General features: G+C 38.0%; 1 protein-coding gene across 37 annotated transcripts in view; it reads left to right on the top strand.

Annotated features, from left to right (window-relative positions):
* The window catches only part of Ptprd (protein tyrosine phosphatase receptor type D), a 2,001,112-nt gene that overhangs the window by 528,177 nt on the left and 1,447,323 nt on the right, over window positions 1-25,612 (top strand). For all 37 annotated transcript variants that reach the window (XM_036177144.1, XM_036177143.1, XM_036177148.1 and 34 more), the window contains one exon: window positions 3,669-3,710. The gene's annotated coding sequence lies outside the window, so the exon portion shown is untranslated. The remainder of the gene's footprint in view (window positions 1-3,668; window positions 3,711-25,612) is intronic.

The following is a 25,612-nucleotide window of genomic DNA, read 5'->3' as shown; positions in this document are numbered from 1 at the left end:
TATTTAGAAACAAACTCAAATGAGAAAACTATTCTTTGGAACTTCAGTTTTCTTTGTAGCCTAGGCTAATCTTGTACTTGTTATCCTGCCTCCATCTTTCAAATTGTGAACTTACAGGTTTGAGCCACCATTTGCTGCTAATTGTACCTTCCGTAAAATAATTTTATTTGTTACCCACTGATTACATCATAAGTTTCTAATTGTGTGCCGGAGAAATGGCTCAGTGGGTAAAGTGACTACTAGGCAAGTCTGGGGGTATGAATTCAGATTCATAGAACCCTTATAAAGCTACGAACAAGAGCATGTGACTGTAATCACAGGTCTTCAGTGATGAGATGAGGCTGCTACAAGTGAATCCCCGGAAGCTCACCTGCCAGCTAGTCGTATGCCCAGTGGTAAACATTAAAAAGAGCTAGACTCAAACAAGGTAGAAAGTAAGGATCCTACACCCCAGGTTGTCCTCTGGCCTGCATAGGCATACTGTGACATATACATCCTGACCATAAACACAAACACATGCACAGATGAGAAAATAATTCTAATTATGACAAAGAAAGTAGCATGTTCATTAAATTATTTCAAATGCAGTGATAGCTTTTGGTATATATATTAATATATATATATAATATATTTAGCATATATATCTATGTGTGTATATCTATATGTGTGTATATATATATATATATATATATATATATATATATATATATATATATATATATAAAATTAAAACTATATAATTGAGTAACCATTTTATCACACTGTGCAACAACTGGGGAAAGACATAGGAGCAAAATTACCTCAGGGTTTTGGGTAGACAGAGAGAAAGTCCTGGTGACTGGCAAGGAAGAGTCAAGCTGAAATAGAGTAACAGGAGAAACACCCTTTGTCCAGATGCTTGTTCAAGGAAGACTCACTATAAGCAACTGACAGGCTTTCACACTTTTGGGGGGTTTATCAAAACCTAGCTAAAAAGGAAGCTGGCACCACACATCTGTTGGAGGCAGGGCCTCTTAACTACCACACATAATATAAAGACCTCTTTCCTATTCATCAAATTCATTGTAGAGACTTTGCAGGTTCCTTACTACCCCATTATGTACCAGCACCTCATCCCCAGTTATGTGATAAGCAAAACCATCCCCAAAAGTTGTTAAATGTTTAGGGCAGGAGTAGAGAAAAAAATCAATCTTCCCTGGGTGGAAGAACTTCCCTGCCACCTACAGAATGCAACAGCTGGTTAACCATTGTCTGAATGTCAGTGTGACATTTAGAACTCTTCTTATTGAGGTTGTGGTCCTTGTATTCAATAGTCTTTCCCTCTTTTTCATTGTTATTATTCTGCTTGGTTTTTTTTTTTTTTTGTTGTTGTTGTTGTTTTGTTTTGTTTTGTTTTAAATCTTTGAAGTCCTTTTATTCACCCAAATTTGCTTGTTTTCAGTTCAAATAAACTGATCTTCAGGGGAAAAAAAAGGTGTTCTCATTCTTAAGATAAAATGTTCCCATTACAGGTTTATCTGCCTACCACAAACACTAGACCACCCAACTTTAGTGCAATTTTTAATATGATGACTATTCTGGGACCAAGAAAAAAAATGTGTTTAAAGGCTGATTAAGTACTTCCTTTCTAAGCTCAGCTCTGACTTTACGGTGCCATGTGTTTCCATGATAATTCATTTTAGCTTGGTAGTGATGCTGACCTCCATGCTTTTAAACAGTACTGCTGCCTCACTCCCACAGCCACAGGCATCAGACTTTCTTGACCTTGGAGGATATTAAGTGTATTTCTGTCATTTAAAGAGATTTTTTTGTTCTTCTAGTCATGCCAGACTACACCTAAATTGAACCTAGAATTATGTCTATTAAGTCCCCTTTTAAAGCTTCATTCCAACAAAATAAAATAAGTGAAAAGCACTGCAATTTTAAGTTCAGTTTCTCTAAAAGGAAAGCTTGTCTCCTGTGCCTGTGTTCCTAGGCATTTTGTACAAAACAGAAAGAAAAGTAACAAACTGCAATTTCACACTGAAAATGAAGAGTCGAGTCGGAATGGGAGGAGAAAGGCACATCAAGAAATCTAAGTCACAAAACATTTGGGGGATTATTTGGCTTATCAACACTTTGCAATTTTTCAGAGATGGCACCTTGTAGTTACTTCTTGCATCCCACAAACTATTCTAAGCAGTTTATTTTTGATAAATAATTCAACATTTAGAAACAACTCACTGTGAGAGTTGAGTTACAGAGAATGATATATAAATTGCATAAAATTCAAAGTGCCTGATAATATACAGAACAAAGATCCAAATCCAGAAAGCATCCAATTCTAGTTTTGACTATGAAGCCAATAATTTGATCTAGAATAGTCTTCTGTTTATACCTGGGTATGTATAATATGATTCTTAATCCTCTTATCACCCCTGCTGTGAAGAACTCCTAAGGGAATGTGTGTGTATGTGTGCACTTGTGGATGTTCTTATCTGTGCATACATACATGTATATACTCTCCCTGTGCATCTGACTGCATTGCCCTCACTCTAGAATGCTCACTCTCTTGGATTCTTCCCACTGTCAGAAACTCCTTCAAACAGAAATTTATATCCCCCAACTTACCATTTAAATTCAATTGACTTGTAGGTACCTATAAGAACAAAGCCTTATTAGGGTTTTGTTAAACAATGAAATGTAAAAGAAAAAAAATTATTTATTTCTATGGTTGTTATTTCTCACTTAATGTAAAATTTTCACTTTAACATACTGTTACAGATAACAAAGAATATTGTGTTCTGAAGTTTTTGTTTTTTCTTTCTTTCTTTTTTATTTATTGGTTTATTTATTATGTCTGGGTTGATAGGCTGAAAAGTCACCAAAACATGCATAAAATAATGGTTTTCCCTTATTCTTTACACATTCCACTAAAGTTCTTATAACTATTACAACACATTTGCCAACGAAGTCCTAAGATTTAGATATGTGCTTTTATGGATTATGTCTTTGATAATATTTGGAAATTAGAAATGTAATAGAATAATAAAATTAAAATGAGGACATTTGGTTCTATTTCATCTTTTGTTTCCTAAAATGCCCAAGTTCATTTAAGCAACACATTCAAGTCTATTATTTGTACATTTATTACAGATTCATTGAGAACCTTGAATGCATTACTACCATGATAATACTCACAGTTAGCTTTAATTGGTCTCCACTGCCACATTTTGATGAGCGAATGCTGTCAGGCTTTTATTATGATTCAATCTGTTTGACCTATTTTTTCTTCCTAGTATTCTGAAGATAAATTATATAACATATTTGAAAAGTATGAAGTATGATTATTGGCATAAATTTGACAGAATTGTGAATCAGAATCTGCTCCAACACTTATTCCTGAGGGGGAAAAAAAGGATTAAGACATAAAAGAATAGAGTTTCTTAGAGGTTCAAAATGAGATGTAGTTCAGCATACTCATGACTCTCCTTCTTTTGTCTTATTGAACTTTCCTTAAAAATGCAAAAGATAATATATCTTTTTAAGTAGATAGACTTAGTGTATCTACTAAGTAGATAATATGTAGGTAGATATACATTGTAATCATGGATATAGTTTTAAACCATGTTTTAGTTTTATGTCTTGGTATTGAATAGTATCTTTATGAATTTTTTTTCTTTCATCAGGTTCCTGTCCTGAGACCACAGCAGAAAGTGCCTTGGATGAAGGTGTGTATGATTCACATTCTTTATGTATACAAAGTGAATGGTTTTGATAATTCTATTAATGGTACATGGTTAAAAGATGCTGATATGATAAAAAATAGTATATGATGTCCTCTATCATATTTTAAAGTATCTACATGAGAAAATCAGATGTCTGATTGTCAGATAAAACCGTTGCCTAGGTGCCAAAAGTCTTAATCCACACAAACTCTAGCAAAGTCTCACTGAGTCTAGCAAGCTGTTACTATTGGTACCCTAACAATGTTACAATGAAACTGTTCCAAGGTTCACAGAAGGTATATTTTTAACGACTTGGGTAATATATTATTTGAAATAGAATATATGTACTCTAAATTAGTACTTAAATATGTCTAGATTGTCAGTGAAGAAATTAGTTAAAACTATCAATCAGTTTAAAAACTGCAATTTTCAAGAAACTGAGCAAGCCTACTGTTTAGTAAAAGGTACATAAACCAGTATAAGAGAGGTAAGGAGTAGTGCAAAGCCAGTTACTGGTGTCAGCGCTTTCATACAGGCAAACTAAAGTAGCACTACAAACTACTGCAATCTTACCCACCGAGGAGATTGAAATATAGTAACTGGATCCAAAGAAAGGAGTGAATTCAACTCACAATCCACAGAAATGGGGCCAGACACAAATCATAAAGTTTAAGCATTATGGGAATTTTTTGTAACTTGAATGTATGGTTTTGAGTTTGAAATATAGATGACAGTTCCATGTCTTAATGTCAAAAGGCCAGAGGTGCTTTAGATGGAATATAAGGCAAATATGATAACCTCTAGACTACAGAAGCTGCATTTAGATGAAGATTCATAGAATGAATGCAGAGGAAAGCCTGAGAGAAGAACAAGACAAGCATGCATTTGAGAATAATGGTGGGGAGGGGTGAAAATTGAAAACTGAATATTCACACAAGAGCTATCAAGGCTCAGTACTTTGCCCTAAACAAAATATCAAGAGAACACTTACTTAAACTAGAGCTTGCTAGGACAGGTGTATGAGTTCTAGGACAAGATAGAGAAAGAAGATTTTCCTGGACCTGAATAAATATCAAATAGACTTTCTAGTTTCAGTAAATCATCAGAGTCCATTACAACCCATCAGGGTTATAACCCTAGAAGTGAGTTGGCAAGACAGTATTCTACAATAAAAGGATTTTTTTTCCAAGCCAGGGTTTCTCTGTGTAGCTTTGTGCCTTTTCTGGAACTCACTCTGTAACCCAGACTGGCCTCAAACTCACAGAGATCCACCTGCCTCTGCCTCTTTACTCTTTACTCCTGGAATGCATTTTTAGTCACCATGTAGAGATTGATGTGACATTGTAGTATCTAAAGTGAATCTTCTAGTTGATGAGCAATGCCACATGAGGAATGAATGGGTTCAGGCACAAATTTCCATCATGCAGAGGCTTTCCGGAGCTGACATTCGACAAGGAAAAAACAGCACAATGAAAAGAACCTCAGTTTCCCGTATGATAATTGGGCTCAGTCTGCCTGCCAGAACTATTTACTGTTATCCATTCCTGATAATTTCAGGAATGACTTTCATAATGCTTTTTAGTATAAGTTCTAGGGAGCTGTCATAGTGTAAGGGAGCTTTCAGAGTGGTGTTGGGAGTCATGGTTCCAAACTGAAATCTTTCTGGGTTTGAAACAGGGCAGTCACTTACTAGGTGTGAAACAGGCAAGTAACTGAAAGTCACAATGAAATTTTCTAATACTTATCACAGGGAGTGAGAAGGTCCATGGACAAAATTACATAGCAATGAACTAGGGAAAAACGTGAAGTGGTTTCCACTTACAGAGAATGGTCCTGGCCCTTAGTCCTACAATTAAAAAGACTATAACCCTGCCAACAACTGAAGTAAAATTGGAAGTGGATGTATTTCTACCTAATCCAGATAAGAGCCAGCCTAGGTAGCACCTTGATTTCAGACTTGCAAATCACCCAAAGAAGCCATCCTTGGCCATACTCATGAAACTGCAAGATGATGAATGTGGATACCTTAAGTTACTAAATCAATAGCAATCTGTTTTGCAACATAAAAAAGCTCATTGTTTGGGCATAGTTGTGTCTCTCTATAATTTACATATTGGAGTACTTGTCACCAGATTAATTATATTTAAGAAAGAGCTTTTAGCTCAGCTATGTTCATATCAGTATTGTTTGTAATAGCCAGAACCTGGATACAACCTAGATGCCCTTCAACTGAAGAATGGATAAAGAAAAGATGGTACATATACACAATGGAGTACCACTCAGCAGAGAAAAACAATGACAACATAAGGTTGCAGGCAAATGGATGGATCTAGAAAAAAATCATCCTGAGTGAGGTAACCCAGACTCAGAAGGACAAACATAGTATGTACTCACTCACAGGAGGATACTAGATGTAAAACAAAGATGACTAGACTGCTACACAACTCCAGGGAGGCTACCTAGAAAATGGGACCCTAGGAAAGACACAGGGATCACCCAATGACAGAGAAATGGATGAGATCTACATGAACAACATGGACATGAGTGGGAGTAATGAGGGGCAAGGTTAGAGGGAAAGAAAGCTTAGGGGAGCAGGAGATCCCAGCTGGATCAAGAACAGAAAGGGAGAACAAGGAATAACAGACCATGATAAATGAAGACCACATGAAAACAGGAAGAAGCAAAGTGCTAGAGAGGTCTCCAGAAATCCACAATGATACATCCACTGTAGACTGCTGGTAATGGTCGAGAGAAAGCCTGATCTCACCTAGTCTGGTGATCAGATGGCCAAACACCCTAATGGTTGTGCTGGAACTCTCATCCAATAACTGATAGAAGTGAATGTAGAGATCCTCGGCCAGGCCCCAAGTGGAGCTCCAGGAGTCCAATTATCGAGAAAGAGGAGGGACTATAAGAGTGTGAATTGTTGAGACCAAGATTGGAAAAGCAAAGGGACAAATAGCCAAACTGATAGAAACACATGAATTATGAACCAAAAGCTGTAGAGACCCTAACTGGATCAGGCCCTCTGGATAAGTGAGACAATTGAATAGCTTGAACTGTTTGGAGGCACCCAGGCAGTGGGACCTAGACCTGTCCTTAGTGCATGAGCTGGCTGTTTTGGAACCTTGGGCTTACATGGGGACACTTTACTCAGCCTGAAAGGAGGGGACTGGACCTGCCTGTACTGAATCCACCAGGTTGAATTGATTCCCTAGGGGAGTCTTGGTCCTGGATGAGATGGGAACAGAGAGGAGGGGCTGAGGGGAAGTTGGGGGTAGAGGTGGGAAGGGATAAGACAGGGGAACCCATGACTGACATGTAAATTTAAAACACAAATAAAAAAATTGATCTAAAAATTTAAAAAAAAAAGAAAGGGCTTGTAGAAGGTGATTTGAGTTAAGAAATAAAATAGAATTCTTTCTGATAGGATCCAATGTGGGGAATAAAAAGATCTCTTCTGCCATCGGCAAGCCAGAGAAGAGGCATTGAATAAAATCCATCTTGTTTGTATTTTGATTTTAGACTTTCTGCCTCCAGAACAGTCAGAAAGAAATCTGTGTTGTTTCTACCACCCAGTACATGGCTTTGCATTACAGCAGTCTGGACTAAGACATATTTTAATATCAAGATGAGGCACTATCTGTGAATACGGCCTAAAGCATGAAGGGCCTTGGAAATTAATGGTAGGCAGAAGGTTGAGCAGCTTAGAAATGCACTGTGGAAATATGTGTGACTTTGATGAAGCCTCAGTATGCATTTTTAGAATCTGGAGGAAAATACATTCTTGTCTTGGCTGAATTGTGTTCCTGTATTTTTATAAAAGATTGAATTTATGAGCAATGAAAGTAGACAGTTAGCTGAGGATATTTCTAAGTGAAGTCTTGAAAGTATTCCTGACCTTCACAACTACATCCTCAAGAAGTAAAATGGGTTGAAGACTGGACTGTATTTTTTTAAAAACTCACTGACAGTGTTCTACCTATGTTTACTGAATTTTGGTCATTTCCAACCTTCTCTCTCCAGCATTTTCACCCTGTTCTCTCTTCCAGAGAAAACTTTCCTTCCACAAGTTCTTTCTTAACTTGGTATCTTTTTTGTTTTAATTTTTGATATCCTTAGTTTTGTTATGAATCCTCTCAGGAATAGATGTCACTCACTAGAACAAGAGTAAATTATCATTGGCCCTACCACCAGAGAACCCAATACACATCCTTCCCAGTATCTGTTAACTAACTACCTATAATGCCTCAGTGAGGGTGAGGGCCACCTGATTTCTTCCATTGTGCATAATCAAATGTTGACAGGACCAGTCTTGTGAAGGTCATTGAGATCATATGTACAATGGCGATGTCAAGACTAGAGGACACTGTTTCATAGCCACACTGCCCAAACTCCGTCTCTCCCATTTTTTTTTTTTTCTACTTCCATTTCTATAATGTTCTTCAGGCCCTGGAGGGAATAAGATAGATGCTACATTTCAAGTTAAGTACTCCACAGTCTCTTACTTTCCACACTTTGCAAGATTACAAGTCTGCATTAACCAATGCTCACAACAACAACAAAAAAGAAGCTTCTGTTGCTTAGGCTGAGAGTGATACTAAGCTATGGGTATAAACCTTTGGAAGGCAATTTAACATCATTTACATTTACCAATACATCAGTAGTAGGTTCTTACCTGAGGTCTATGACCTTCCTAATTACTGGTTCTTGCCTAGGTTTACAGTATCAGGATTGAATTTTCTCCTATGGAGCAGGTCTCAGGTCTCAAAGTGATTGGTTTCCCCCATACCAGGATGTCAATGCTGCACAAACTGGACATAACTTGTCAGAAAAGTGTTTATTATAATCATTATATGTCCTAGGGTCCACAGCTTGATAGGACAATTGATAACTTTGCCATGCACCCACCCCCAAGAAGCATGCTAGGTACCTTCTGACATCATGAATGCTGACAGACAGGAAACTTCTAGCTCAGATGCCATTTAATTTCTTAATGTCCTTCAGCTCTGGTCTGTGATGACTTCAGCAGTAGGGTCTTGTGATGGAGTTGTGTTGGACAACCAAGGGCATTATCAGTAGCTTTCAATAATTTGGAGCTTTCTAGGACCTTGTTCTATTGGTCAAGAAGGAATTTTTCAGCATAAAAAAATCCAAAATTTATATTTTTGGTTGTGAGCCTAGCCTTCAACAGCTGAGCCATCTCTACAGCCCTAAAAAATCATCCTGAGTGAGGTAACCCAGACTCAGAAGGACAAACATAGTATGTACTCACTCACAGGAGGATACTAGATGTAAAACAAAGATGACTAGACTGCTACACAACTCCAGGGAGGCTACCTAGAAAAAGGGACCCTAGGAAAGACCCAGGGATCGCCCAATGACAGAGAAATGGATGAGATATACATGAACAACCTAGAAAACAGTGGGAGTAATGAAGGGCAAGATTTGAGGGAAAGAAAGCTTAGAGGAGCAGGAGATCCCAGCTGGATCAAGAACAGAAAGGGAGAACGAGGAATAACAGACCATGATAAATTAAGACCACATGAGAACAGGAAGAAGCAAAGTGCTAGAGAGGTCCTCAGAAATCCACAATGATATATCCTCTGTAGACTGCTGGCAGTGGTCGAGGGAGGGCCTGATCTGACCTAGTCTGGTGATCAGATGGCCAAACACCCTAATGGTTGTGCTGGAACTCTCATCCAATAAATGATGGAAGTGGATGCAGAGATCCTCAGCCAGTCCCCAGGTGGAGCTCCAGGAGTCCAATTGTCGAGAAAGAGGAGGGACTCTAAGAGTGTGAATTGTTGAGACCAAGATTGGAAAAGCACAGGAACAAATAGCCAAACTAATGGAAACACATGAATTATGAACCAAAGGCTGTGGAGCCCCCAGCTGGATCAGGCCCTCTGGATAAGTGAGACAATTGAATTGCTTGATCTGTTTGGGAGGCTCCCAGGCTGTGGGACCGGTGTCCTTGGTGCATGAGCTGGCTGTTTGGAACCTTGGGCTTACACAGGGATACATGCTCAGCCTGGAAGGAGGGGACTGGACCTGCCTGTACTGAATCCACCAGGTTTAAATGAGTCTCCAGGCGTGTCTTGGTCCTGGAGGACATGGAAATGGAGGAAAGGGGCTGGGGGGAAGGTGGGGGCGGGAGGGGGGAGGACAGGGGAATCCATGGTTGATATATTAAATTAAAACATATAATAATTAAAAAAAAGAAAGAAAAGAAAACATAATCTAAAGCAAAAAAAAAATCCAAAACTTAAATATTTGGGAAAATTTTACCCATCTATATTACAGAAATAAGAAAGTATGTATTTTTTTGAGAAGTACCAAAACTTGATATCATTTCAAAGCAGGAATTGTGCCATTTTCAGTAAAGGGATAGAAGTGGAAAAAAATGAATGCTGGCTGTTGTATTTCTTGGGCTTCAAAGGACAATAGAACTCTGTGATGCCACACACGCACTTTTTCTGTGTGTGTGTGTGTGTGTGTGTGTGTGTGTGTGTGTGTGTGTGTGTGTGGTTTTTCAAGACAGGGTTTCTCTGTGTAGCTTTGTGCCTTTTCCTGGAACTTACTTGGTAGCCCAGTCTGGCCTTGAACTCACAGAGATCCGCCTGGCTCTGCCTGCCAAGTGCTGGGATTAAAGGCGTGCACCACCACTGCCTGGGTTTTTTAATTTTTTTTTTATTCATTTTACATACCTGTTGTTAGAGTTTTTCTGCCTGGCCCACAGTCAGGACAAATCTCTCTTACCCGCCAGTCCTACAGTAGCTCAGACCCAACCAAGAAAGCACACAGAAACTTATATTGCTTACAAACTGTATGGCCATGGCAGGCTACTTGTTATCTACTTTTCCTATCTTAAATTAACCCATTTCTGTTAGTCGATACTTTGCCACATAGCTTGTGGCTTACCAGTGTCTTTACATGTTGCTTCTCATGGCAGCGGCTGGCGGTGTCTGTCTCCAGCCTTCTACTTCCCAGAATTCTCTTCTCTCTTGTCCCGCCTATACTTCCTGCCTGGCCACTGGCCAATCAGAACTTTATTTACACAGAGCGATATCCACAGCACATACCAGACACAGATCACCCTCTCATCCCTCCTCATCCTCCTCCACACCTTCCTCATAGATACATCCTCCATTCTCTACCCAAATAGGGTAAGTCCTCTCATGAGGACAGCAAAGCCTGGTACATTCAGTTGAGGCAAGTCCAAGCCCCTTCCCACTTTTAACAAGGGTGAGCAAGGTGTTCAACCATAGGTAATGAGATTCAGAAAGCCAGTTCATGCACCAGGGACAGATCCTGACCACACTGCCAGTGTCCCCTCAAACAAACCAAGTTATACAACTGTCTCCCAAATGCACAGGGTCTAGTCCTGGCCCAATGGTGGTTGCACAGCTGTTGGTCTCAAGTTCCTGAGTTTCTGTGGGCTTGACTCAGTTGTCTCTGTTGATTTCCCCATTATAATCTTGATTCCCCCTTGTCCATATATTCCCCCTTCCTTTTCTTCCACTGGTCTCAAAAGAGTGAGGATGACACTGTCTTAGTCTCAACAGGCCTCATGACCTCCACACAAATTCTTGAAGCAGGTCCACCCTAAAGACTATGAAGGAAGGTATTTCTGCAGCTTTGGGAATGGGACCCTTGCCATACAGCTTTAGGAATATGCTGATATCCCTTGTCTTAGATGTCTCAGATTTCATACCTGTGGAATCTCTTTTGCTGGTTTTTGATACACTGTTAAAACCATTATTAAACAATTATTAATATAGACTATTGTACCAGTAAGATGATAACAAAAACTCTATATTTAGCAAGACAGAAACAGAGAAAAGGGAAGGATATGTAATGAATCCCAGTTGTTGTCTTATGTAACAAATTCTATTTAGTTTATGTGAAAATACTAGGTAAATAAGGAAGTCAATTTGGGGAATCAATAGTAACAATTTTTAGTTTTGAATGTAGTTTGATTTTTATTAAGATAACTGTACACTAATGAGGGATGGTGGTGGGATGTGTGGTTGGTATGAATTAAACATTCCTTAATAAAAAAAAGAAACAAAAATGATATATAAAGAGATCTTTCAGAATTGGCTTTTTTTCCTCAATATAAGTTTTTGATATTTACCTAGTTTGCTGAATGTGTCCGTCATTTTATTTGCTCATTCACTTTTGTTGTTGTGCAGTTCCAATGTGTGTGTAGAAACAGTTTGCCCGTTAAAGGGCATCCAATTTCAGTTTTTACCTGTAGAAATAATTGCTCCTCTGAAAATTTCTAGAAATTTAAAGTTATATTTTCTAACATAAATAGATAATAAATACTAAATAGTATTAAAATAATTTCATTAAAATATACTATTTTTTGTGAGAAAAGCAACTCTGTGTGTGTGTGTGTGTGTGTGTGTGTGTGTGTGTGTGTGTGTGTGTTTGGTCTGTACTACAGAAATGGGGCAGGAGAGTTCTATAACTGTAAACCATAACTCAGGCTACTCATGAGAATACATAGAAACTTCAGAAGTAGTTCCTTAAGGACTGCAAAAAAATTAAGTCCATGCAGAAAGATTGCCCTTCTCTGGGACATCTGGGACTAGGAAGTATTTGCTCTTGAGTAAAGCAGAAAGTATTACTTGGCAGGGGAAGCTTAACACGAACAAATGTACAATGGGCTGGAAGAGAGAAAAGCATTGGGACATCTGGAACTCTAGAAGCAGACTTCTTACTAGTGGAACCCCACTGACAGTCACTCAGGAAAACATTGACAGTTGCCAGTATCGACTTCTCTGAGTTTTAAAGCACAGACTGAGTGTACACTCATGTTTTAAAGCTAACACACAGAAGTTCATTCAAGGAAGCAGGGACACTAAGACACCTCAAATTCTGCTTCTATCAGTGCTGTGATTTCTGAGTTGTGGGAATGTGTAGAGGAGAGCCAACATCTACAAAAGCAGAGAGGAGAAGCAGAGCTTGATTCAGCTGGTGCATATTCATCAATGGTAAAGTGCTCTAGTTGGCAGGCAATATCACTCTGACTGGCTGAAATCCAGTCTAGACTGGATACCTCTTACTACAGCACCACAGCAAATTGGGCTAGGAGTAAAACACCTAAAATAGGAGTAAGAGACATGATTGTCAACACTGACCAAAGATACGCACAAACAGAAGAATGGGTTGGTTTCAAAAAATATTTTTCCTCTGCAGATCATCAAAATATTTGGTTAGAGAGTTCAAATATTTGAACTATAAAATATGTATTACACTTTGGTTTTAGTTGAACAGCACACTATGACAAATCTGCTTCCTTTCTTCCTAGTCATATCCTTGGCACCTTAATCTCATTTGAAATTATATAGCCCTTAAATCACTTACATGTTACTAAAGTGTTATGTTTTTATTTAGAAGAAGTGATAGTTATACTTAATGCAGAGATTGTCCCTCTGTGAGATACAGGCTATAGTTAGTGTCTTGGTTGCTCTAGGTATATGAAGGTGAGTGTGATGGGGAAGAGTGTGTGAGGGCTGTGGTGGAGCAGAAATAGAGAAGATTGCTTTTCCATATCCTTTCTCCTTTCCTGTGGCATCTGTCTAGGCTTTGGTAAGGCATACTATGGGAACATCAACATTCCACTAATTCCTTTTGGCAGGTGTCTGTGCACCTAGGCTAGTGAGTACTTGTTACTGCTTCACTGACGCTGACTCTCTATCAGATGGTGTGTGATGCAAGGGACCTCTCTCACAGCCATGGATTGAGTGGTCTTGCATGAAGAGCACATCTGGTAGATTCATTAAGTAACAGGCTCATGGCATAGTAGTTCTGATGAAGGCTTGTCTTTGACTACACATCTCATCCCACATCAGCCTCTGTCTCAGTAAACTAAAGAATACACATCATGAATGAAGCTGCATGTTTACATATTTCTTTCAATAAAACAAATGCATCAAACAAAAAATGTAAGCCTTACTTCATAGAAAGTCATTGAATAGAAGTAAGATTGATGCAATAATTCCTCAGGGAAGTGATGATTGGGTATGATAACCGTATGGCCATTATTTGGAACATTAAGTAGAAAAATGACCTTTTGTGCCACATTTTCTCTTGAGGTAAACACTGTGTAGTTAAAACACAGGCTAAGTCATTAGGCACCACAGGGATACATCTAGTGGGTAAATTGGAACATTTCCCAGCAGTGCTAGAGGCTTACCCACAAACTCCAAAGTAGACTCTATCCAAACATAAGCATTGCCCAGTTAGTTAGAATCATAACTTACAAACATCATATTTTGGGGAAATTAAGTATGAGTGTGCAAGAAGTGATTCCAAACAGGCTCTAGACTATGCAAAAAGGAAGGAGGCTGGGTAACAGCCACAGCCTTGGGCTGGAAGGACAGAATGACAGAATTGTGGTTACAGGGAACAGGCTGGACAATGTATTTATAGAATGATGTGTTATAACGTTTTTACTTTATGTACTCTTCAGGAAATTATAACGGAGGGCAAGGTTTAGAGTTAAATGGGGAAACTAGGTCATAAAGCAAAATAGTAAATACATACCAGAAAAATGGTGTGATTGACTTCAAATCCATATTCTTTCTATGAAATTAGAGTAACCAGCCTTAGATATGGAAGGAGGAGTTTGTCCAATAATCTGTTTTTGACCAAGGAGGAGGTAATGGTTTTATAATAAATTATGTTATGAATTCTCAACTTTGACTCTTTCTGGAATTATTGTCTTTTGTGCTACAAAGATAAGTGAATGAAAGTTAAAGCCATAAAATTTAAACTAAAAAGTCTGTATCTCCAGATATATTTAATGCCTCTAGTAGCTATTTCAAGTACAGAAACTGCTGTTACAGCTGCAGATGCCAATTGTTTTTTACCACTTGGTTTTTATTATGAAATCTAAATAGTTTAATGTGTGTGCAGAAGAATTTCCATTTGCACAAATTCAAATGAAGAGTAAATATTATATTGTTCCATTATACACAATGGAAGATGCAAGTTTCCTTTGTCAATTTGTTTATTCTCATTTGTGAACAATTGCTAAGGAAATTATGAAAGAAATGCAAGTAAACAAAGCCCATCTATATGGTGGGGCTTGATGTAGATGAATTTCTAAATGGTCTTATTAAATAAAAAACACGGAGCCAAATATAGGGGTGAAAGCCATAGAGAGATCAGGAAAATAGGGAAAGCCACCAGCCAACCTTACCTCACCAACTCTGCAGCTTCCAAATGCCTTGACTTCCTGTTTACTCACAGCTATATGTCTTGCTGTTCTGCCATCTGATTTCCTCTCTCCATTCAGCTACATCACTTCTTTTTCCTACCCAGCTCTGTCACTTCCTGTCTGTCTGTACAGACCTCCAGACCTCCATGGTTAACTAGTTTTGGAATTTAAGGCATATGCCACCACATTTGGCTCTGTTTCCAGTGTAGCCTTGAACACACAGAAATCTTGCCTGTCAAGTGATAGAATTAAAGGCATGTACTAACATTGCATGACGTCTATGTTGTGGCTGACTATTTCCTCTGATCTCCAGGCAAGCTTTAATTATTAAAGCACAAATAAAATACCACCACATTTCAGCACCAATAAAGTATCACTACAACTTGAATTGTTTTGGTGCCTTGTTGACACACTGAGTATACCATCTAAGTTAGATGATTCTGTAAGAAATGTCCTTTTGCTTGTTGGTTCCTTAAAGATCTTTTACGAAGCATATTTTTGTAGACACTCAACAGTTTAAATGATTCCATAGAAAATAGGACATGGAGATATTACTTAATAAATCTAATACAAAAGTACTTAGGAATTCTGTAGTAATGCTGAATCTTGAAAAATATGGAATCAGTAGAACTACACAACAGGTAGTTGTATCTGTTTAAGAATATGGGATCTAGAATCAACTATGTTTAATTCTGTTTTTTTTTTTCCTTTACTGATATCAAATCTACTCACTGTAGAATTGACTGATTTCAGGACAAAATTAAGTGGAGTGTATACATTCTGTCTGTCTATCTATCTATCTATCTATCTATCTATCTATCTATCTATCTTTCTCTCTCTTTCTCTCTCTCTCTAGCTATTTACCTATGTATCTAGATGGCAGATAGATTGATTGATAGATAGATATTCTTAGCTTCTACTTAGTTTCAATATACTTTCACCATGCAATAGAAACATTCTACACTCAATGCTAGTAGTTCCTTCCCATGTGTCAGACTGCTTCTGAGTACATTCATGGGATGTTGTCCCTGCCCTCACTTACACTCAAAGTCAGTGGCTGACTTTTACAGTTACTTGTGAGATTCAGGAGCAGTGTAAGTATTAAATAAATATAGTAAGATGTTTAAAGTTATTTGGTCCTTCTAGACATATGAAGGAATCAGAGTTCTAAAAATTCCTCATCAGGAAATGGGAAACAGAAGGAGAGAGTCTGTGGACTTTGGCTTACTTATGTTCTAAGGAAGCTCATATGTTTCTATGCAACAACAGAAGTCTGACAGCTAGAACCAAGTGTATCTGAGTTTCTCTAGATATAATGATTTTCGGTAAAGTGACTTACTTGCATTAAAATTCAGAACAGATGGATGTTGAGTGAAGGAAATATTATCCCATATATCTGTGGTCCAAAACCAAAAGGAGTTTGAGTACTACAAGATAGATACATTTCTTCCAGATGAGAGTGAAGGAGCTACATGGCAGTCAGACAGATGAGCTGCTATAGTAGAGGTCTAATTGTTTTCTAAGTGCTGCCTTAGGGATTCAAGATTTTAAAAAAGTGTCACTGACATGGACAAGCAAATAACAAAATGTAAAAATAGAACACAAACATTGTAAGTGCGTTTTCATATTTATTTATGTAAGTACCTGTAAATTTAATTGTAGGTATAAATATATAAGAAGGACCACATTCTAGAGTGAGTGTATAGCTCTACAAAAGCGTCCATTAAAATGGAATCAGTAATTGTGATGCTGACTGAGATACTAGCAGTTTCCATTTGTTTCTCTATTTTTATTTTTTACAGTTCTTGAAGTCTCCATGTGATTAGATGCTAACTTATACCCTAAGCAAAACAAAGAGGCTGTTTTCATTGACAAGAGAGAAACAGTATAACAGTATTTATTATTAGATTTTTTATTCATTTTTTGATAACTTCAGGAAGAAAAAAAAAACCAAGTTATTATTTGTCCAAAAGTGTAAAATAAGGACAGGAAGAACAAAACAGCTCTACACTTATTCCCCTGCAGATACAAACAACTTTTGAACTGGTGTGACACTCAGCAAATCCCAGCTGTTAATACCTTTCTCAGGGCCTTTTAATTGAATCTGCCCCAATTTCCCCCAAGATTTCTTTTCTCCCTTAAAACAATAATGATCCATTTCTAATTCTTATACTCATTTTACCTGATGTAACATACTGGTGTTAAAAAGAGAACAAAGGTAAACACTCCCTGGTGTAAGTTTGGGCTGGTGGTCACTCAGGCAGGCACTTTCTCATCCTTTGCACATGCCATAACGAAGTGACAGGTACCCATTAAGTGTCTGTAAGCCTGACTACAGGCAATGGGGGATACAGTGGCATATCATGTGTACTCAAAATACATTAACTGAAGGGTGCAGCCTCTGCCTGTTCCTCTGTTGCCCAGGAATCAGAACAACCCATTGTAAGCATGTACTTTGGACTATTTAACCATATAGTGTGAGACATCCCCGTCTATTTGAACACAGCGAAACTCTACTTAGTCGCATGAACCTAACATTGATGCTATCATGGCATAAGTAATTTTTCTAATAAATCTTACTCAAAAGAATATTTTGCCTTAGTGTCTTTTTTTTTTTTTTTTACTTTAAACTTGAGACCTTATGCTAGGTACATTGGGTAGTCAGTTCATGGCTTAGTCTTTTGCAGTTTTGCCTTGGCTCAGCCTGCAAAATTATGCAGTTCTTTTCATGCCTGAGTTTTCACAGAAATAGCTGAAGGTCTTGTTTAGAACTGGACGATTCTTATTCCTTAAGACATCTCCCATAAAAATTTTAGTCATTGAATCCATAATGGAATTTGTCCCACCACATTTCTGGTTTTTTCTAGTTACATTGCAGTAGATGGCCAATAGAGAGACACTGGACATGTCAGAGTCCTTAATGCCTGTTATACATTCTTGCAATTATGAAAAACAGATTTCTTCCAACCAGTTTCATCCAATTTTGCATTTTCGTATCTTTCCTTGAAAATATGTTCTATGATTCGGGTGGGGCATGGCAGCCTATTCATGGTCAATGCAAATAACAGAGCTCTTATCTCAAAGAGAGTAAGAGATAGTTTACTCTGGAACCATTTTGAGTGATTATGGTCTGTGAACACATATTTAGTTTACCCAAGATTCCATGTTTCATTCCAATGTGGAAGCAATTTCATGGAGTTTTACAGTTTTACATAACAAAGAGAATCATAAATCAAGGCAAGTTTAAAGTTCATTGGAGGGTACATCAGAAAGAGAGCTACAGCAAATGGGAGGATATTTTCTATAGGCCCAAGAAGCTCATGACATTCTCAGCTTTTGGTTTGGTGAAAGTTAGTAGTCTGCTAAATTAATAGATTTCAGGAGGTTTTTATCTATTATTCATAGGATGTTATTTGCCCACAGAGGTATAGCTATTCAGGGGGCTAAAGCTAGTCCAAGATAAAGCTAATTAGCCTCTAGACCTACAACATTCCAACTTTTACACATCACTGCAGTTTTCATCCGGTGGTCTCTGCAGACATAGCTTCCTTCTAGGAATTTTAATTCAGCACATCATACTAACCATAGGGACTACCCTCAAACACCAGAGGCAGAATGATTGAACAAACTTCATTTCATTTCTTTTATTTATAAAATGGATACTGAATGCTCATAACATGATGAATTAAATGTGCCATTTATCTTTCATGATATTAATACAGTTTTTCACAAATAGACCTGCAAGCAGTAAATAATTATTCAGAGTACAGCAGGCAATAATACTATAATGTTTAATTATATAGAACATAGTTTAGGTTTGTCTCTGTAAATACCTCTTTGACCTTCTAACTGATTTCTCTCCAAACATCACTGAGAAGCACACAGAAGCTGATACTACTTATCACTATTTGTAGAGAGATTTAATCACTAGGACATTGAGTGGCTTGAAGAGGGTCACAGAGCCAGTATGTCAGTCAGCACAAACACTTTGTCACCCAGCTCTTTAATCAGTAATTTTCTGAACTGTAATCAGAGATTATATTTATTCTGCCTCTTTTATCTCATCCTATAAGATTTTACAAGTTATCAAATCTGCTGTGAACTTTATTGTAGGATGTACAACATGTTAGAAAACCAGACAGTTGAAAGCTAGAATGTATCATTATGTCACAGGAATACCCCCTTACTTTCAGTGAGTCTTCTTAGAAAACAGGAGATTTGACCAAGATTTATTTTTGGGTGATGAACATAATTTACATGGATTCAAAGTACAGATAGAAACAAGCACAAAGGAGTTCTAAGTTTCTCTCCCATGGAGGATACAAATGGCTATGACTGGACCACTATTTTTCAAGCCTTGGTTACCTCTAACGTAAAGGTTTGATCTCATCCAAACCTGTGACCTTGAATCCTGTGAGCTCCCACCTACCAGCATTCTGAGAATTCACTGACTTCAAGACTTGAACTTTTATTTAGAAATGTATGCAAGCAAATACAATGGCAGCTAACATTTTAAAATACTAAAACTACAGAAAGGGAACAGTCATCTCCGAAATTGGCCTGGTATGGTTCAGCCTAAAGGGTGTTTTTGCAACTGAGTAGGAACCACTCAGAAACTAATGGAAACACTGACAGACATTTAACTATAACAGCTCTAGTGGGTGCAGCCATAATTCACTTCATAATACAAATTGATATGTTGTCCAGAGGGGTCCCTGCACTGGTGTTATTGAGTGTCTTTTAAAAAGCTCTGGTTCCAGGCTATGGAGCCACAAAATGAACCTGAATGATTCTTTCCGGATAAATTTGAAGTTGGGCCCTCAATTACAGTAGGGATGTCCTTAAGGCAGGCAACATGGAAATGTCCTTTACAAAACCAACGAAAGTGTAGGGAGCAAATGGAATGAAACAAAGTTTGTTGTATTAAAAGTCGAATATTTCTTCCCACAAGGCTTACTTAGCACTGAGCACCCAGAGGTGAAGGAGGCTGCCGGCTTTGATATAAGTGGGGTCAGCTGTTAAGTGGGCGATGAGAACACTCTCTGTTTCCAAAAAAATTCATGTGTGATGCCAGAGTTCAGCCACCCCAGTGACCTTGCTGCCCAGAGTGTCCCATGGCTTTAAATACCATGCAAATGAATCCCATCTGAGAGGACCCTTATTGCCAAGCTCATCTAGGGCTTTGATGACTTGTTCCAGGAAGGTTCTTCCAGGTCACCCTTAATGGAACTTATAAACAGTGTAAAAGGATTTTTCCAAATGTGTTATACAGCTAATAATTTGAGTGCAAAATAATAATTGCCCTTTATCCACTGCTGCCCCCTTCCCCAAATGCAAGCTCTTGAGATGTCTTTATTAAAATGTTTAGTGATGGTAAAATTTTCTCTTGGACCTACATTCCCTACTAACTTTGCTTTTGGATTTGAAGTGCAAAGGTATGGGTCTGCAAACTGAGAAGGCTCCACTGAATTCTGAAAGTAACACTGAATCCTGGCAGGCATGCTTGGTACTTGCAGAAAATTAGGCTAAAAAGAATTTAGTGTCAGCTTTTCCAATGTAAACTGTATAACCTTGAGTCCATTGTAACCTCTATAGGCCTCAATTTGCTCATCTCTAAAATGAAGGTCAAAGCTATCTCTTACATCCCTTAACGTTGGTCCATGGTACCAGCTAAGACTGCTAATGAGTTACTTAAATATTGAAGCCTGCATTAAGCCTTACAGAAAGCATAACTGGCAAGATTTTCCTCTCAATTATTTGTGCTAATAGGGGCCAAAATGGCATGGATACTTTAAATTCATAGATAATCCCCAAATTTCAATTTAGCTGACTATTCCAACCTCCTCCTCTGCCAAACCATCTGCAGGGGAGTCACACAGATAGTAGACACTGGCTTGTCTGAGGTTTATCTCCTTTGTAATTTGTCCCATTTCTCCTGCCTCACATCCTGGATATTTCAAAATACGAATTTCCAGAGCTAGATATGAGAAACAAAACCAGTAATATTGTATTATAAGCACAGCCAACAGGTTGTCTTTTAAAATATTCTATCACTGTTATTAATACTGATACTTATTAAGGGCTGATCTCATGTGAGGCAATTTACAAATTGCTTTACTTAAATCTTGTGAAGTAAATATAGTTTCTCAGGAATACTGTAACACATTGTCCCTCACTGAGAGTCTTACAGAACAGCAATGTATTGGCATACAGTGGAGATCCTTGGGCTCAGTGTGAGCAGCTGAGCAGTGTGCACTTTTTCAGGCCTCTCCAGGTGAGTCTCCCTTCCAGTTACTGCTGGCTCACTGACAATCTGTGGGACTCTCTCACTTATAGATGCCTCATTCTAATGACTGATTTAATTTTCCTGTGGTTTCTGTTATTCTCATGATATCAAATTTATAAAAATAGCATTTATATTGTGCTGAGTCCATCCTTTCTTCAGTACGACACCACACTCCTTCAGTGTGACCCAGACCCTACTTAAGTGTAGCCTACCCTCATTCATTATAATACTACTTTCACTCAGTACAACCCCATTTTAATTGATCATCTTGGTGTAAGTTCTTATTTCCAAATAGGGTTCCAAATAGCTTAGGACTTCAGTTACACCTTTATGAGAGTAATGCAATCCAATCTACAAAAAAAAAAAAAAAAAAAAAAAAAAAAATCATCATTATTTCCAAATTACAAATGAGGCAACTATTTGTTTGGTGGATTAATTCACCTAAAGTCAAAAAAGCCAATCAAGCTGCATCAGGTTGTGTGACACCACCAAAACAAAAAAAAAGGAAAAGTAAAAGCATGAGACTTCAGGCTACTTAGACTAGGAACACAGAACAAACTGTGTTTGATTAATTTAATGATGTATTATATTCAACAACATTGAGTGACATCTGCAGTTCATGGAAGGTAGCAAAACTCACTGAAAAAGTCAGAAGAAGTTCTGATATATGGAGACATATATGAGTGTGGGGGATATGTAAAACTCTAGGAAGGAGACCAAGGGAGCATAATATTAGATGATAAAGGATGGAATGTTGTCAAAAGAACACATGGGTTATGAAATAGAAAGTTTCTGCTTGTAGGGGGAAGCAAGAAGCAGAAACAGGGTTGCTAGTTGGGAATAAAGAGAACTACAAAAACATACTTTGTTAAAAGTTTCATAATGGCATCTAACACATTACAGGTTAATTTTAAAAGCATAAACATTTTTAAAGGTGTACAAAGGTTGGCATGGATTCAAAAGTTAACAATAAGGGAAACCAACCTAGACCTCAAAATCACCTTGAAAACAAAATATATTGATGTATGCACCTAATTCCTGTGAAATATATATTACATATTTTTACATTATATAATATGTATTACTTCTTTGAAGTCTAATTATGGAGTATCTCTGTAAAGAGGGTTTCTTTTGTTTTGTTTTGTTTATTCTTTAAGAATTTTTTAATTCATTTAACACAGATACCCCTCTCATCCTTCCTCTCACTCTGCCCCCAGTCCTAACCCATGCCCCATTCACTCCTCCAGTGGGGTAAAGCCTCCCATGGAGATTCAGCAAAGCCTGGTACATTCAGTTGAGGCAGGACCGAGCCCCTCCCTGCTACATCAAGGCTGAGCAAGGTGTCTGAACATAGGTAATGGCCTTCAAAAAGCTGTTTGTTTTTTAGTGCAATGGTTTCCTATTACTTACTGTAGATTTAATAACAGCTCTAGAGAGCTGTGTTTGGGTTGTTTTATTATGTGGAGATAAGTATACGTGTTTTATATTTTCATTCAAGAACCAGGAATTCTAGTGCATTTAGAGAGAGCAAAAAACATTGAAGTCATACAATAACTGCATTACATCCTCACATTTAGCAAATGCTGTGATTCTAAGGTCTCTGTCTCTAAAGCTGTTGCCATGTTTAAAGTTGTTATCATGTTTCTTACCCTTCCTCATAGTGGCCACTGGTGATGATGATAACCTCTTCATAAAGCAGGCTCTGCCATGAGCATTTTTAGTTAATATCCTGGGCGAAAGTGCGAAAATGCAGAACCTGGGATTTTGGAGGAAGGAGATGGGAAATGGGAGGGATATACATGTTTAAAAGATGGAACTATCTGAGATACTCCATTAATCCCTGAGTCTTACATGTTCTTAGGTGCTGCCAACAAATGGCCTTTACATCCTAGTGGTTTTTCTCATCTAAAAGTTTCTACTGGATGATCAGAAATGTTCCAATCTCAATATTCTCGATACTTTGGTACACAGCACTGTTATGAAAACCCTATGTGATTTAAATAACAATGTTTGTGCAAAGTCTTGGGGCCTGAGAGTACACATTTTATTGAAAATCAGTTTTGGTTACGCTCTGCTTACACAGTCCCTTCCCAAGACTGTCTACTGTGCTTACAGTGGAGTCTTTGATATAGGACAGGGTGCACAGAGAGAAGAACTTGGGACTAGGTTTCCTTAGCCGAGTTTTGCTCACGTGATTTGCTCACATCTGATGCAAGAGACTCATTATATTCTTTTTAATGAATCCATAGAATATAAGCTTAATTTCATTATTTGCAACTATATTTTAATTTGTTTGCTGATGAAGTAAAGCAAAGAAATCATTTTCTTTTTTACTGAGATTGTCACAAAACATACTGTTTTGTTTTTGAGCACTACAATGATAGGTACATGAGTACATAATTGTAGGAATAAAATTACACTTCTCAATAATCATCACTTTTTATTTCATTTAGAGTTTGCCTTGGGAAAGGGATAAAGGATATGACATGTTCATAAAACTTTGCTACTTGCATTAATAACAGTTGGTAAACCTGGGCACTATTGCTAAATCAGTTTTATACTTAATCATGTAAGACTCCACTTTGCCTATTAAAATTCCCATTTCTAAATACACAGAGCTATTTCGTATGAAGTTCTGTGTGAGTGGTTTCACGTGCATGATTTACTATCAGTACATTTTATTTCATATTGGCCGTGAGACATTTTTGCTTGTTACTTGAATTTCTCTGGGCTTTTTCTAATGCCAACTGAATGCAACTTCTTCTTTATGTCTTCTTTATTCTCTAGTGACAAGGGGGAGTCAAGGCAGCAAAAAGTAAATCCAGAGCTGTTCAGGGAGCTAACATTCCTAGTTGTTGCCTTATAACATTCAAATGCAGGTTCCTTCCCTTCTTGGAAGAATTTAGAAAACAAAGAAATGATTTATTAAAAAGTCAGACCTTCTCTACTGCCCCTGGGATGTGTATACTCTAGAGTCTATGCAGGTTATTGCTTTGTTATGGATTCATAGAGGTATCAACACTATTAAACAATGATTGATCTGATAATTACATCTGATAATGACATCCAGTATTGGATTATATTATAGCCACTGCTCTCAAAGTTTAAGTAATCAATAAATAATACCATATTCTTCCCTTCCTGAGCTTGGAATCAATTCAGAATTAAGACCCATGATGCAGTCAAATAGCTAGTTTTATTATAAATATTATTGGGAAATTGAGATTCAAAGGTGTGGGTATCATGACTTAGTGCTCCACCAGTGAGGTAAGCAAAGTATCCAGCCTATTTATCAGTATAGCTGGACAGCCAATGTTCTGTCTAGTAGCACTGAGTCTGTATCTTTGTCTGTTGAATGGTATCAGTGATATTGACAGAGGGATGAGAACTGGAAGAAACTGAGAGGCAGAAGCCAGATGGGGTGAAGCTGGTCAAGCTCAGGGACTCTGCCAGTCTCTGGCTTGGAGGAACAGGAGAAAGGCCAGACACATTGTTCTAATGGAGATCGTAATAGGGGAAATAAAAATGAAAGAGGGTCATTCAGCAAAACCATCTTCTGGCAAGAGATTTCCTTAGTCTGTTAGGACTAAACACAGTACTGACTTCTCCTGTCTAAAGTTATTCCTGTCCATGTCAAATATATAATCAAAATATTACACATAAAAATATGGCTCTTATATCAAAAGTCTCAAATATGAACTGCATTTTTTTTTTGGTTTTGCAACAGGGTTTCTCTGTGTATCTTTGTGCCTTTTCCTGGAACTGACTTGGTAGTCCAGGCTGGCCTCAAACTCACAGAGATCTGCCTGCCTCTGCCTCCCGAGTGCTGGAATTAAAGGCATGCGCCACCACCGCCCGGCCTACATGATTTTTAATTAAAAAAAAAAAAAAAACCTCACATTTATTCACCTTCCTACATCAAAGACTATTATTCCTAAGGTAAAAATTCCTAAATTAGATTCCAGTGATGCTATAGCACAAAATTAATGTCTGTTTACTTAGCTGACCAGCTGAGTATCTGTGCTGGTTCCTGACCACAGCAGGTGAGTGAGGAGTTGTCCCTCAGTGAAAAGGTTGTGAGTCTTCCATTCTGTCTCCATGCTCCACTCTGCTGAGGTAAATACTACCCTGATTTCCTTTATAGTTTCCTTATTTATACACACACACACACACACACACACACACACACACACACACACACACACCCCAACACCACACACCATACACACACACATATCACACACCACACACACATACACCCATACACCCCACACATACACACGTTACATCACACCCACACACATACCTCACACACACATCACACCCACACACACCACACACTATACACACCATACACATGCCACACCCCCACACACAAACACA

Source organism: Onychomys torridus, chromosome 2 (genome assembly GCF_903995425.1).
Source record: "Onychomys torridus chromosome 2, mOncTor1.1, whole genome shotgun sequence".
Classification (NCBI taxonomy): Eukaryota; Metazoa; Chordata; class Mammalia; order Rodentia; family Cricetidae; genus Onychomys; species Onychomys torridus.
This window is presented reverse-complemented; position numbering and strand designations above follow the sequence as displayed.